Here is a 16365-nt window from a genome sequence, read left to right as displayed (position 1 = left end):
CCCTTGTGAACCTCATATTTAGATAGCTTGAGTTTCCTCACACACTCAACCAAATGAATACAATTGCTATGCATCAGTGTGTGCAAAATAATGCTTGCATATAAAGTGAATTCCAAGTGCATAACCATTATTAATGTATGAAACAATGTGTGTATGTAGCAAACAATCTTTCAATGTTTTCTCATGAACATGCTCTAATAATATATGGCATTGCTACACAAACTAAAGGGCACTGCGTATCCCAACTCATGCTATTCTCAAGTAAGAAAACAACATAAAAATAACCTATACATGATATGCATTAGAATTTGATCCATTTTAGTGATACTTATAATAATTTTAACTAGTTGGTGCACCTAGAATACAATGAACAGCACCAAGGCCAACCCCAGGCTACGAAATTGCCATATTTGGACATAAAAACGTCCCTTGGTTTTTGATATTTTGAGAATGAGTATGAGATGTTTTTATATTTTTTATTTTCTTATATCATTCTTAGCATAGTTCCAATTATTAGTAGTTTTCTACCAATTTTTATTTTTAATTTTTTTCCTAATTTTTAGATATTTACTTCATAAAAAAGAAAAAAATAGTGAGCATCAAATGTGAAGTGTTGAAAAGTAAGCTCAAACCTTCCTTTATCCACCACTTTTTTTTTGGGGATTTTTTAACTATAAAAATTAGAGCACTTACACTTAGACCACTTATGCGCTACAACACGTATGACATATTGTGTGGAATCTAAGGCTGCTAATGCTTGAGATAGCCATTGACATGCTTGGTAAATCCTCCACAAACTACAACAATGTACCATGAACATTATTTTCATACCATTCTCATCTCTCCCTTTCTTGCACCCAACACTCTTCCTCATAGGAATTTCCATTATGTGTGTGGTAAGGGAGGAGAGAGAGATTAAAAAACCATCATTCTTTATTCTTCAAATTAGGCCATGAAATTGACATAATCATGTAGAGGATAGAGAGGAGGTTCCATTTCTCATGTTCTTCATGACAAATAATGAAGATCTTACGTGCGGTGATCAAGAACAATCCCAAAACATAGCACCCATTTTTTGTGCTCTCTATTCCTCTTTCTCCATGATTCCTTTTTTTCTTGCATGTTTTGATTAATGCCCTTTTCCTTTTGACCATGCTCCTTCAAAATTAGTCTATATCCCTTCAAATCTTGGCTAATTTTGGGCCTTTTTGGATGCCCACTCCGCATTTCTGCATAAATTAAGGTCTCATGGCATGAAATTCCACCTCAAATGCACATAATTAATGTCAAAATGATGATTGGACATGTCTTCCTTATTTTTCAAACTTGACTTTGTGCTCTGCTTCATCTCTAGCTTTAAAATGACCTGCATTGTGCATCTTAAATACTTTGCACAAATGGCCACTTTGAAGCTTTAAATCATCATTTTCCATTGAAAATGCCTCATGAATCTCTTAAAAATGCTCTAGAATCCCATAAAATGTGCCTTAAAATCTATCTCTCAAATATAATGAAAGACTGTGCTTCATGCACTAACTAAAATAGCCCCAAATTCTCTATGGATAGCTGCATGTACTTTAATCCATTTTCTTTCACAAAAACCTACTTTGACCAAGCTTATCGAGCAAGAATGCACCTACAATAAGATGAGAAACATTGTATCTTGATTTCTCTAAAGTTGAATCCTCTTTCCATCTTTACTCTTGGTCGCACATATGCAAATCCATCATCCATGACTTTGGTTTCCATCCGTGTGTAGAAGTAATGCAGGACTATCCCAAAATAATAGGATATGAATAAGAATCCTACACAAGAAAGTGGCATTCATCCTAAACATATCCTATAGAAACCCTCACATTATGGTAGGCTCCCTAGCAATGTTATTAGCTGCACACATTTGCTATCCATGCTCCACATCAGTAGGCCATTTCTCACTCTCATATAAGCTCCAAACCATGACATTTATTTCACAACCTTCTTGACCACCTTCTTAGTAGTTGCTTAGGCCCAATGGTTCTTGGAGTAATGACTGCAAGGTATCATATTGGATACTTCATCCTCTGTGTACAATACATGCTATACATCCATGACAGTCCTCTTACATCTTGCAATACTGTCAACAATTACATCATCAAAGTCACACTTTGCATCCAACACCTCAATCTAAATACCTTGCATGATTGACTCCTCTTCACTCTAAATCATGGCCTAGGTAGGCTCACCCACAAACTTCCTCTTCCTAGTTATGTTGTTGATGAATTCTTCATAAAATTCCTGATTTGCAATCTCAAGGATCTCATCTATAGTGAAGCTGACCTTCCTATTTAGAATCCTCTCTTCCAATACTTTTTTCCCAATCTGTTGACTCTATATCTAACAATAGTTTATATCCTAGATATTTCTTTCACTTTGGATCTTGCCTTTTACCTTTCTTTTGTGCATCTTCCATAGTTTGCTCTACCTTGGGCCTGGCAAGAGGTGTAGATTGCTCACCCCCTCTAGTTACCCTCTTCAAAGTTTTTGCATTCCCATAATCTCTCTTTCTTTTCTCTTCAACTCATTAAAAAATTTGACTTGTAAACATATACTATGATATGAGTGCTTGTAAGCACTAATGCTACATTTTATAGTCATGATCTTGTTTCTACTCAATATGTGGGAGATGTTTTTAAAAATTAAATCTTAGTCTTGAGGAGATTAGTTTCTACCTTAAGAATATTCATTAAGTGCTTAACTGCCATCATTCTTCTTGATCATTGTAAGGCTGTGTAGAGTATAAACTTGTAGGGCATTACATTTGAGCCTACTACTTATTAATCATTTAATTTTCTTTTGCACTTATTGGTCATTGTGTAAAGGACTAGACATTGCCATTTCTTAGTGCAATCTATAAGACCTTCCTATCATGGCCATAGCCTATGCCACTATTAGACCTCAAATCTGTAAGTTCAATGGAAAAGACTTTAATCCATGGTAGGAATTAGTGAAGTATACTACTATACAACTACAATAAAACTTTCATGGCTGAATACAATGTGCTCAAGATGATAGCTCAAGCCTCTCTAGTTAATAGCCTATCTCCAAACTTTTAGCCCAAGAACTCTATTATGGCAAATACAAAGAAAAACCCTTCAATACAGTGAGAATACTCTTGCCAAAGTAGTTTAGATATGCATAAAACACACCCAAATCACTTTAGCCCACAAAACCCTATAATAAGAACTCATTTACAATAGCATGACTCTTCTTAAGTTTTTCATTCAGCAATAGAAAACTCCAAACCCAAATTTGTCCTAAACACTCTCTTACATGCATCCTTCTTGGGCCAAAGGCACTCATAGAGAGAGGAAATCTCTTGTCTTTTGCTTCAGCCTTGACTATCACATCATTAGATTACTAATAAAATAATCTTGGATATTCACAATCTCTCCCAAAACCATTTCCAAATCAAGCTAAAAAGAGGCTAGAAACAAGAGGCACTAATAAAATAATGAGCTATCCACAAACTATAAGCAAAAGACTATCAAGAGGAGGTCATAGTATGACAATAAGAAAGCAAAGCCAAGTATGAGCTATCACTTATAAAATCCAAATTGCAACTAGGGAAGAGCTAGCAGTGAGTGAATATGCAACCATCACCAAGAACTATCACAGGTCAATGTGTTCGACTGAGATACATCCCATTGGCATTACAATCATGCATATAGTTGGTCTCATGAGTACTAGAAGAGACCTACCAAAGGCACAACTGATTGAGCAATAGTAACAAAAGCTCAATACATAACTACGTCAAGTGTATGCATCACTGACAATGATTTGACAGAGTAGATGCCAACCCAAAGACAAATGTCAATTCAGCCTACTAGGCATCCGCTATATACATATAGCATAGACATGAAGTGAAGATCCCCTTATCTCACTAGAAGGAGCTCAAGCTCAATTGTAATCCAATGTGCAATATAACATCTAATGTCAAGTGAGCAGCTCAATACATAAAGCAAAATAGCTCCCACTAAAGAAAAAGTCAAATTCCAACTAAATAGCAAGCTCAATACATCAAGTGAATAGCATACCTACATCCAAGATACATGTAGTATAGATCTGTAGGATCAACCAACAAAGATCTTCAAACTCATTAATATAGCATCCAATGAAATAAATGACTGCCAATGATAAAGCATCCAAGCTCCAATCTCAACTTAAGAGTATGTCATAAACATGTCCATGGGTGTATATGACAACCAAAGTATCGATACATCCAATATGTGGTACTCAAGTAGCTTCAAAGCATAATGAACATAATCTTTGCCAGACAACTACTTGCTATCCATTATAAACAGTGGCAATATGAAAGTCAAAACTAAGCAAATGTGAGCACAATCAAAGCCCAAAAGCATCCCCAACCATCAAGCTAACATTCAGGCATCAATGTTAAGCATCAGTAGCATCACAGAAGTAAAGACAAGCTCAATACTTGTTGTCCATAAGTAGTATACAACAAATTGTTGTAAATAAACAATCAATTTTTGAAATGGATAAGCTCAAATCCAATGCCAAGACCCAATAACCAATACTGGGGTGCTAAGGATGATTTCCCAAGATCCAACCAACTATTAGATGTCATACGAGGTGCGAGAGAGGTGCCCAAGTTCCCAAGGGTAAGTGCTACCCAAACAGGTGCAAATACAGTAGCTAATGATGAAAGGGCTATTGCCTATGCTACCCATAAGAGGACCCAAAGCAATGCTTAATGTGTCTAGGGAAGGCTTGGAGCAAGCCTCAACAATCATTTTGATCATTGGGAAGGAGAAGACTCGAGTAAGTTACTCATGAATATATGTGTGCATCACGTGCGTTCAAAATAAGGTATTTTTAAAATATCATTTTTATACATATAAAGGGGTTATTTATAGATTTAATAGAAAATAGTTATGTTTTATTTAAGGAAAATTTACAAATAAGAATATTTATAAATAGGCCTTGAATGCACATGATGTAGAGGATATACGTATAGTAACTTCTTCGAGGGAGAAGAGCACCAACTAATACCTCCCCAAGATAAGCCATGGATGTCCTTGAAACCTTGACCTATGGATATTCAAAAAACTATGTCAGATTGAGCTCCTCAATGGATGATGCAATGGCTTTGATACTAGATTTAAGGGAGTGAGCCTAGAATGGAAGCATGTGTGCAGAAATAGAAAGAGCTATGGTGGAAGGAGAGAGAGAGAGAGAGAGAGAGAGACAGAGAGAGAGAGAGAGAGAGAGAGAGAGAGAATGTGGAAACTCCGATAGAGAGACAAGATGTGGCAACTCCAATAGTCACAATGTTTGATTGGCCTTCCCTTATTCAAATGTCATTGAAAGAATAAAGAATGAAGTGATAATGATGAGCACTTGTCACTTGTAAGTGTACAAGTGTGTGGGGACTATCAGTGTAGCTAATATAGGTGGTTGGGCATAGGCATGTTTACCCCCAACATTGGGATATTCTAGCTAACCACAGCACCAAGCGAAGGAATTTCTTATTGTAGTCCCCCATGCTTTTTTGCCTAGAATTTTCAAAAGAATTCAGTATTTGGTGTGATGCTAATGGAAGGGACACAAGTACTATCTTGTTGCAAGAACATGGTGTAATTGCATTTAAAAGTTGCAAATTGGATGAAAATAGGTAAATACATGTCTATGACCAAGAAATGTTGGCCATCCTTCGTGCAAGTAGAAAGTGGCATTCATTATGAAGCATAAAAGATACATCCAAATGTATCAGTGAGTGAGGATGATCCCTCTTGAAGGCTTGATGATTACAAAAATGATCCATATATAAGGATTCATCTACAAAGGTTTTTGGAGGATTCTTGGAGAATTGAAGAAAACACATCCTTTCTAATAAAACAATGTGTTTGCTAGGCAGAAAAAGGGCATGAAAATATAATACGTCCAGTTGTTGGAAATCAATGTTCACATTGACATTCATATATAACTTTGAAATGGCCTTTTGATCATTATGTGAATGCCTATGCGTATATGCTAGGTATCAAGCAAAGTGAGCTTTCAATCTCACTGAAGGACACGGAGATTGTGAATATTGTTGGGAAAAATGTAGATAATTTTGGTACACTTGATTGGCAGTCATCCACTCCCCTGGAATTACTAGCTAATTAATCTAGGGTCTAGTAAGAGAATCAGTTGAACTCCATCCTCTTCTTCTTGGAATCTTCTGGTCAAACCCTGCATATCCACTAACCAATTGAGGGGGCTAAGAAATAAAAGTGGTAGGAGATGGAAGAGGAATTAGTACAAGAGGATGAAGAGATGGGTAGGCAAAATCATTAAATGAGGAATAAGCTAAAGAACAATTAGCTGAGAACTTAGGTGAATTGGTTAAGAAAGGTGTTAATTGATAAGCAAGAAAAGTGGAAGGAATATGTATGGATGGTGAAGGAAAAGAGGGAGAAGGGGAAAATACTTGATCTTCAATGAAAGAATAATAAGTAAAAATCAAAATTTGAGGGGCACCCTGAGGTTGGAAAAGGAGAGGTAAAATGATTGTTGAGTTGGATTTATAAAGAGAACAATAAGCATCACACCAATGGCCCATTTGTTGATAATAAGATAAGCTAGGAAAACGGATGGACTAAAGTAGATCATTGATGGTAAGCATCAAAGAAGGATGAATAAAATGGTTGTTTCTTGGAAAGATAAGCTAAAAGATCCACCCTTAGTTGGTTAATGTTTTGCACATGAATAAAGGCTTTGTTCTATCTTTGGTTCGGGACTACACAATCAATTATTGTATGCCATGAAGTGTCAGGGCAAGCAGCCACTTTGGAATAATAACACTGGAACATTTCATCTATCAATAACTCCAAATGTTTGGCATATAAGAAGGAAGCTTGTAAGACCACATCCCCAACATACCAATCTAGATCTTCATTTCTAGAATCAATAGATCACCTCTCAAATACATATAAGACATTAGCATTATATCCGAAGTCACAAAGTCTTGAAAGACCATTCGGGCAACTTCAGTCTCAATAAATCAAAAGACTAGTCTCCACTCCATCCATCCTCTGGAAGAGGTAGATCCATTGTTGAGAGCTTAATATAGAAGCCCAACTTCTGTAGTTGATAGTGCACAAAAATTGAGTGATCTAGAGGAACATACTCCTAGAACTGCTCAAATGAAGACCATAATAAGTCCAAGCCTTTCCACTTTAGCTTGGAACAAAGGGCATAACGTGGCTTGTCTTTGAATAATTGCCAAGTCCGCAGGGGACAAAGAAGGAACTGGATGTACAATAGGGCTCTGTGTGAAGAAGAACGTGACTGAACCAACTGATCATTAAGTTGTTGAATTTGGATGTTGCTCTGTTCTAGGGTGATATGTGCTAATTTAAGCTCCTCTTTCTTGGAAGATATCAAAGCTTGAAGCTCTTGAGATTCCTTCAATAATCTATCCCTCTCCTCAGTCACATTAACCACTTGGGTTTTAGTGTCAGCCAATTGAGTGTGCAAACTAGAAATTTCCATTTTTTGAGCATCAATTATCTTAGTCTACTGCCCCATTTGGGTACAAAGATCATAAAAGTGTTCATGAGAAGAAGCAAGCTCACCATTTTTTTTGTCATCTCTTCTTTGGTCTGTTGAACTTCGTCATAGCAAGAGGAATAGAGCTACTGGATATAGGTAGTCATCGAGAGCTCAATAGAACGTTGAATGTCTTGACATAGAAAGGAAATTGTATCTCTAGCTACCAAGCATTGTATTGAAGAAATAGAAATCTCCAAAGTACCATCACGATGTGCTCTGAAAAGATTTGGCATTGTAAGGAAAGTTGGTAGTTGACTACTAGATTGAAACGAATGGAGATTGGAGGAACTGGGGTTGATTCAACCACTCGTTTAAGGAGTTTTCTCAGAACTATCATAGGGGGAATATGATCAAGATCCTCAATGACAACATTAGTGTGTTCAGTAGAAGGAGGAGCTTCTAGTAGATCGACTATCAAGGTAGGAACTTCTTTCAGAGGGGCAGCATATGTCAAGAAGACAAAAAGGTAAGAACTAAATGTAACATTAGTTACATTACCCATTGTGTGTAATGAACAGGGATCACCGGAACACGGCATGGGAACATACCAGTCACACTGACGGTATATAAGGTGTAAGAGGGTATTTTGAGGCATCACAAAAGTTATCAAGAAACTCTCTTTTCACCTTCTCAAGCTTCCATGGCTTCTTCTTCTTCTTCCTTTCTCCCTCTTTCTCTCTCTTCTTCTTGCCTTTCTCTCTCCTCTCCCTTTTCTTCTATAGTCTTCTCTCTCCTTCCCCTTAGTTAGGACAGTTAGGTCTCTTTCATTACAAGTGGTATGAGAGCTTTATCCTTGATCCTTCTCTTTTCCCATAGATTTAGGGCTCTCACAGTTTCCCACAGTTAGAAAACTCCAGTTACATCTCTTTTACAGGTACACAGGAGTACTCAGGCAGGCTGTCAGCCCTCTTGAAGACTATGGTAGCCTTTCTTGGAGCTTTCCCAAGAACCATGGATACATCTGGAGACAGGCAGACAAATTTGACAGGTCATCACTAATTTTCATGTAAGTTTTTTTTAGGGTTTGGGAAAAAAGGAGTGTAGCACAGTTAGAGAATGCCAAAACTCAGTTACTTTTCAAGAAGACCTTCTCTCTCCTCTTTCTCCAAGCTGCCATGGAACCTCCAGCCCAAGAACCTTAGGAATCTTGCTTCCCTCTCTTCCTCAGCAAGAATGGCTGGTCCCAGTGCTTTCTCTTTAGCTGGAGCAACAGAGCAGCATCAAGCTTGGCCTACCCTGTCTGGAGCCTCCAAGAGCAGCCCCCAAATTTGTGATGCAAAAAATGGGCTACTTCCTGGCCTGCTAGACAGCCCCCTAGCCCTCCTCTCCTCCTTGATCTCACTCCTGGCTCTTGGCAAGCCTCTTAGGCAGCATTGAAGGCTTCCTCCTCAACTCTTGGACTCCCCTTTCCACTTCAAGAAACCCTGATCTGGTGCAGTCCATGGCAACCATGGAACCTTGGCATCAAGCTCAGAAATCTTGAAGATTTTGGTCTTTTCTTGGTCCCCGGGAGTCCCTCTTCAAGCCTAGCTCAAGATCTCAGCCATCAACAAGCACGGGAAGAAGATTAGAAGCAAGATTTGAAGGCATGAACTTGTGGGCAGCCATGGCTATGGGAGTAGAGCTTCAATTTCAACAAGAGCTCTTCATGGGAAGGTCCTGAGCCATCCTGCCCCAAGCTTCACTTCACCCTTTCTTGACGGAGCACAACCATTTTGGAGCTATGGAGCATGCGGGATCAAAGTGGAGCTCTCATGAAGGACTGAAGTGGCATTAGTGGCTGCCTTCTTCTCCAAAAGACTCAAGGTAACCAATTCTTGGCTCTCATTCTCTCCGTTTAAGCCTCTTGTTGAATCCTATCCACTTGTTTGAGAGAATGTATGAGTCCAAGTAGATAATAGGAGTCCCAGACATTGAATGCATGCTGAATATTAATCCCAGTCATTTCCCTTTGATCTTATGGCACTGAAATGGATTTTACTCATGCTGAAGCTTCATTGAGATTATATTTTTGCTTACCTATAACCCATTTGGCTTCTCGTGAATTGGCTGAGCCAAGAATTGATAAAAAAATCCATTGTATAAGGGTGAGTAGGCAGTGAGTCACTGCAGGTAAGCTCTCTATCCTTATTCCCCATTCCAATTCCATGCACTTCATGAAAAGCCCAAAATTTTGATGCCTGAAATGCATCTCATGTTGGGTGTTTAATTAATAAATGTCTGCCATGTATATTCTAGGTGAGGAAAAGCCCAATGCCAGGTGGGGTGGCAAGACAAAAGAGGGGTGACCCCCCCGTTGCCATCAAAGACCCTGAAGGGGTGCACAACCCAGCCCGGGGGGAACTTTGCCCACCTCCCGATGATCCGGAGCCCAAAGAATTATTGCAGGTGTAGGTACATTTGATGGAATAGCCCGAGACCTGACCATTTGAGTCTACAGCCCTCTACATGCATTGGTAATGTCATGTACCACTTGGAAATGTATGGTGGATGCAATGCAAGAGAAGGGCAAGGTATGTAGTTATGGAAATGGTCTCAGAATGAACTATGAATGCAAAGGATGTATGGATTTATGTGGCATTGAGAGCCACCGTTGAGGCCCTGGATGTTTGGGATAAGACCCTCACCATTGGGATAAGGTATGCTCCTTGAGGGAGTCTTTGCAGGGTATTGCAGACAACCAATCCTACACAATCAGCCCGCAAAAGTTGATTACAGAAAAGCCTTCTTGTGTGATTGAGTGTGGGCTCTATAGCTTAATTTGAAGAGGGCATCCTCCCCTTCGATCTAAACTAAAAAACTCCCCATTCCGCCTTATGATTTGGGAGATACACTCAGTTTTGTGCTCAGAGGTACTGTGGGACAGGTAGCAGTCCTACACAGTCAGCCTGCAAAAGTTGATTACAGCAAATCCTTCTTGTGTGAGTGAGTGCGGCTCTATAGCTTGATTTGAAGAGGGCATCCTCCCCTTCGATGTGAACTAAAAATCTCCCCATTCCGCCCTATGATTTGGGAGATACACTTAGTTTTGTGCCCAGAAGTATTGTGGGACAGGCAACAGTCCTACAGTCAGCCCACAAAAAGTGATTATAGAAAAGCCCTGATCATTTATTATTAGAGATATTTTTACATAGCCTTGTAGAAGGGATCAAGGGCTTTCATTTGAATCAAAAATTTTGGCGATCAGAGCTCCCTAGCTCAAGATATCGTCATTTCTATAACAAGGGGTCTGGTGGACTGCACTTGGGATGGCAGGCCACAAGGGTAAAGCAAAGGCCCAGGAGGAATTTTAGTGTGAAATAAGGGACTCCCGTGCCTCAATGAACGATCCTAGCTCAGCCCAGGAGGATCGTGAAAACATATTTGAAGAGGGTGCCCCCGAGATAGATCGCTTATGTTTGCTCAACCAAACCTTATGCCAACATGAGACCCATCATGCTGAACGACATTGAGAGATGGAGCAACGCCAAAGGGAGATGGAAATCCACCAAGATCACCGTCATTACGAGATGATGGCCAAGATAGACTTACTCATAGAGCGCATGGGTGCCCTCATCCCCGCCATTGCCCCCCCCCCCCCCTCGGATCGACCCAAGGAGTATGTCCCTCCCTGTGAGGCTAACTGCCCTTCCCCCTTGGAGACCAGGCGTAGCACACAAGGTCTCGGTGGTACCCATGGCATTCCCCATAGCAGTTATGAGACGGGTGAGCCCTCCACTCGACATGATGAGCCCCTCCTTCCCTCCCCCGTTACGAATCCTTCAAGCCCATCCTTGGCACCCCAACTCCCCTGTAACGGAAGCTACTTGCACACTCAAAGGAATGGCTCCAATGCAAATCGTAGGCAGCATGGAAGGCACGGAGTGCATGGGCAGCATGCATATGGCAATGGGCAGCATGCATATGGTAATGGGCAGCATGGACATTTTGGACAGCAAGGTCCTAATGGGCAATTTGGTCCTCATGTAATGCAAGGGCACCATGGCCCCCATGGAAATTTTGGACAGCCAGGATTGGACAGCAAGGCATGTATGGGCACTATGTAGCACATGGCATTCATGGGCAGTAAGGCCCAAATGAGCTACGTGACAAGATTGTGTTTAATAAATTCAATGGGCAGTCCTCATCCCCAGCTGAACTAGAGGAATGGACCTCTAAATTGGAAGCCTATTTTCTCATCTACCCCTGTACCGATGAGGTAAAGATTATTTTTGCCTCCCTTCATTTAGAAGGTTTTGCCCACACATGGTAAAGATTCGTTCAAAGAGAAAATCAGTAGTTTTTTTATTGGGAAGAGTTCAAGATGCATATGATCCAAGTTTTTGTCTCCCCGGTGGAAAAAGAACGCTTGGCTAGGCAATGGCATCAATTTGATCAACGAAATCTCACCGTGAGGGAGTACACCAACCAATTTATGAACCTATCCATGTATGTTGAGGCAGTCAGTGATGAGGCCAAATTGCATAAATACATTTATGGGCTAGATGTGCATCTCTCAACTGATGTAATGGCTCAAAAGCCAACCACCATGTTTGCAGCCATAGAATTTGGCTGAACGCTATGGTCGGAAATACCGTCGCAATGAGGGCATGCAGCCCATTATAGGACAACAAAGATACCCTATCAGGAAACCCCCATATGCTAATAATTATCGCAGAAACAATGTAGGAAATAGCAGCCCCAAAATCCCTACTTACCCCACCTTTAATGCTGAAAGGAAATATGGCAGTTTTGGGACAGCACCACCCTTCAAAAGTGACCCAAAGTATGCTGAAAATAAGACAAGGAATGGCTTCAGTCCTAACGGTCAAAAATTCATTCCTCCTGAAGTTGTCAAGGATAGAAAAGCCAAAGGCTTGTGCTTTAAATACAGGGATAAGTACACGACTGATCATGCATCCAAATGCCCCTTCAAGAACGCCATTGTCAAGTTTAATAGCATGTATGTGCTAGAAGATAGTGACAAGTTAGAAGAGGACTTGCATGACAACTCTCCCATGATGACACTTGCTGAAAATGCTGAATATGAAGAGGATCTTGATACCGATCAGTTTTATGACTCACCGAACAGGTTCTCTTTTTTTGACCCCGGTGGTTGCCCCATTGATGACATGCTTGGGAATGACCCTTGGCACCCCTCATTCACTACTATATCAGCTTGCTCGATCTCCATGGATACATGGACCGGCTCTAGGAGCCCGAACACCCTACGAGTGCATGGTAACATTAATGGCAAGAGTGTATACATCCTCATAGATAGTGGCAGCACGCACAGTTTTATGAATAAATCGACTCTTGGCCGTTTGACATGTGTTCCCACTGAATTACAGCAACCTCTTCGGGTTCAAGTGGCCAATGGAAATGAGGAAGTGAGCTCCCATGTATGCACACAAGTGTCTCTTATGCTGGCTGAAAATTACACAGCAAAGGTGGGCTTAATTACCCTTGATATGGGTCCCATGGATGTTGTTTTGGGATGTGATTGGCTTCAGCAGTTGGGAAAAATCTCTATGGACTTCTCTTAGCTGTATATGGAGTTTGTAATGCATGGGCAGCTTGTACACTTGGAGGGAATCAAAGAAATTAGAGATTTTAAGCTTATAATAGCAAGATAACTCAAAAAAGAATTCAAGAAACGCTCCCAAATCTTTGTCTTGCATTTTCATAAGGATAATGATGACCAACATACCTTGGGGAAGAAAAATGCAGCACTAAAAGCATTTTTGGCTGAATATGAGGACCTATTTCAACCCCCCACTATCCTCCCCCCTCAGAGATCGGTGGATCACCCGATTGACTTGGAACCCCATGCCAAGCCCATCAATAAACCCCCATATCAACTCTCTAAATGTGAGAGAGAGGAAGTAGCAAAGCAAGTCAAGGAGCTCACTGAGATGGGATTCATAGAGCCTAGCTCTTCCCCTTATGCCTCACTGGTTCTATTGGTTAAGAAAAAGGATGGATCTTTCCGGTTGTGCATTGACTACCGAGATCTCAATAAGATCACCGTCAAAAATAGATACCCGATCCCTCGAATTGATGACTTGCTTGATGAACTCAAGGGAGCATGCTACTTCACCAAGATTGATTTGCGATCCGGTTACCACCAAATCAGAATGAGGGTGGGTGATGAAGTCAAAACATCCTTTCGGACTGGCTTGTACCATTTCCTTGTCATGCCACTTGGGCTCACTAATGCACCTGCCACATTTCAGAGCTTAATGAACAAAATATTGCAACCATGGCTTTTCCAGTTTATGTTGGTATTCTTTGATTATATACTCATTTACAGCAAGTCACAGCATGAGCATCTAAAGCATATCAGGCAAATTTTTTATGTACTAAGAGAGCACCGGCTATTTGCCAAAGAAAGCAAGTGTGTCTTCATGCAAACAGAGGTTGAGTACTTGGGACACATTGTTAGTGAAAAAGGCATCCAAGCTGATCCTAAGAAAGTGCAATGCATCTGGGAGTGGCCTACCCCCACTACCACTACCTCCTTGCATGGTTTTCTTGGCCTCTCCTCTTTTTATCAGAGATTTATTCGCCATTATGCCACAATTGCAGCCCCGTTAACAAACAGGCTAAAAAAAGAGGCTTTCCTATGGGATGAATTGGCTGACCACAGTTTTCAGCAGCTAAAAGACTTGCTCACTTCAGCCCCCATCCTCGTATGCCCCGACTTTTCAAAGGATTTTACCATTCAGTGTGATGCTAGTGGACGGGATATTGGTGCAATCTTGCTGCAAGAACACGGGGTGATCGCATTTGAGAGCCAAAAATTGGATGATAAAGAGAGAGAGTTGCATGTCTATGATCAGGAGATGTTGGCAGTCATTCATGCTATCAAAAAGTGGCATCACTACTTGTATGGCAGCAGATTTAAGGTGAAAAGTGACCACCGTGTACTCAAATACTTCTTGACTCAGCCCAACCTCACTCCCAAACAATGTAGATGGGTGGCTACCCTATAAAACTATGACTTTGAGATTACTTACACCCATGGCAAGGACACTGTAGTGGCTGATGCACTCTCTTGCATGTGGGCATGCAAGGTTTCATCCATCACTGAACTCCACCATGATTGGATTGAAGAGCTCCAAGAGGCATACTTGCTTGATGCTGAATTCAGCCCTCTTTTCCAGAAATTACAGCAAGGTGTCATGGATGGCAATTCCCAATATCAGCTCCACAATGGCTTCATTTGGATCCATGGCCGTATTGTGATTCTCCATGCCTCTCCTTTCTCCCAAAGGATCCTTGAAGAGATGCATTCTTCACCGATTGCTGGCCAGTTAGGAGTCTTCAAAACATATGACCGAGTTTCAAAAAGCTTCCATATAAAAGGCCTATGGTGGGATGTTAAAGACTTTGTGTCTAGATGTGTGCCTTGTCAACAAAATAAAGATAGCACTCTTAAACCGGGTGGATTGTTGCAGCCCTTACCTATCGCCGAAGGAAAATGGATCCACATTACCATGGATTTCATCACTGGTTTATCTACAACTAAGAAGGGTTAGGATAGCATATATGTGGTAGTTGACCGACTCACTAAAGCAGCCCATTTCATCCCTACAAAATCCCAGTTTATAGCATCTCAAGTTGCCACTCAGTTTAGGGAGCATGTTTTTAAGTTGCATGGCTTACCCCACGTCATAGTACATGACCGGGACACCAAATTTATGAGTCAGTTTTGGCAAACAATTTTCAGCTCCATGGGGACCAAATTGGCTCCGTCTACAGCCTATCATCCCCAAACGGATGGGCAGACCGAGAGAGTCAATAAGTGGCTTGAAACTTATTTGTGATTTTTTTGTCATGATGTGCAAAATTCTTGGGACGTATAGCTGCACTTGGCTGAATTTTCATACAACAACTCCACTCATTTGAGCATTGGAGTCTCTCCCTTCGAAGCATTGTATGGTTATCGGGTGCCCCTTCCTACCGTGATCTTCAATAAAAAGCTCAACCCCCTTGGAAAAGAAGAGTTGGACCGCATGCAAGCTTTACTTCAACAATGCAAGGTAAACCTCAAAAGGTCTCAAGAGCACATGAAGCTCCATGCTGATGCAAAAAGAAGGCCCCTTGACTTTCAAGAGGGTGAATTGGTACTCCTCAAGGTCCCCAAGTCCCGTTATGCCACACTAAAGGACGGTTCTTGCAACAAGTTGGCACACCGTTACTATGGGCCCTACAAAGTCATTAAGAAGGTCGGGGACTTGGCTTACTGTCTCCAACTCCCTCCCACTACTAAGATCGATGATGTCTTCCATGTGAGCCAATTGAAAACTTTCATTGGTACTCCCAAAGATTATGTAGAGGAGCTACCACCCATAGATGAGGTGGGCCTTATCCAGTACATTCCTGAAGTGGTCATTGGGCAACGTGAAAAGAAACTCCACACCCGTTCCATACATGAATACCTAATCAAATGGCAAGGCCTACCAATATAGGAAGCATCTTGGCGTCCAGCATCTATTTTGGATGAATTTCCACACCTCAAGGAGGCCGTATTGGCTAGAACTTAACCATGACACCTGTTTTGAGCTACAGTCTACATCTGGACAGCCACTTGTTTTGTGCCCAATATACCAGTCACACTGACGGTATATAAGGTGTAAGAGGGTATTTTGAGGCATCACAGAAGTTATCAAGAAACTCTCTTTTCACCTTCTCAAGTTTCCATGGCTTCTTCTTCTTCCTCCTCTTCTTCTTCCTTTCTCCCTCTTTCTCTCTCTTCTTCTTGCCTTTCTCTCTCCTCTCCCTCTTCTT

Source organism: Lygodium microphyllum, chromosome 12 (genome assembly GCF_053477565.2).
Source record: "Lygodium microphyllum isolate KBCC chromosome 12, Lygodium_microphyllum_v1.1.10, whole genome shotgun sequence".
NCBI classification, from domain to species: Eukaryota; Viridiplantae; Streptophyta; class Polypodiopsida; order Schizaeales; family Lygodiaceae; genus Lygodium; species Lygodium microphyllum.
Note: the sequence above shows the minus strand (reverse complement) of the source record.